The sequence below is a fragment of the Eptatretus burgeri genome, chromosome 2 (genome assembly GCF_056783735.1).
Source record: "Eptatretus burgeri isolate ZD-2024b chromosome 2, Ebu_testis_v1, whole genome shotgun sequence".
Lineage (NCBI taxonomy): Eukaryota > Metazoa > Chordata > Myxini > Myxiniformes > Myxinidae > Eptatretus > Eptatretus burgeri.
The window spans coordinates 39,276,292-39,276,887 of record NC_140962.1 but is presented as its reverse complement, the minus strand read 5'-3'; positions in this window follow the sequence as shown (position 1 = coordinate 39,276,887).

The window sequence follows — 596 nt, the reverse complement described above, 5'->3', positions numbered from 1 at the left end:
GTCACTGAAAGCCCCCGCAGACCCCCAAAACACTGTCTTTTTGGGGTTTTTAACGCCGTGAACAAACTGGTATATCACGGGTGATGAAGGTTGTGCTCAAGTTTTATCGAAATCATGTGTAGTTTCAGAGAAGAGGGCAAAATACCTACTTTGGGTGGGGTCAAACCCCACCCCTGTAGACCTCCCCCTTAATGAGAGTAGATTTTCATTCGGTCAATACACACACCTTCGTTAAACATCAGGTATGAAGCTTGTGGCCAAGTTTCATCGAAATCGGTGTGTTTCGTTCAAGCGATAATGACTGGTGTTTACAAACTGAATGACACTCACTCAACCTGCAGACATCGTGTGATAAAGGGCGGGTGAGCTAAACAAGCTCAAATGAGCTAAGATCCTCGTCCTCTTCATGATGACGTCATAAAAACGAATATGACGTCATTGTGATGTATCAGGATTGCGATAACTTATCTGTGCTAATGCCCGGCTTGATTCCCGCAAACAAAATTCAAACAGCTTGCCTAGTTTCGGAAATAATGGTACAGGCGATTTCCATTAGTGGCGATATTATGACGTCAACTTTTTTTTTTCTAGGAAGA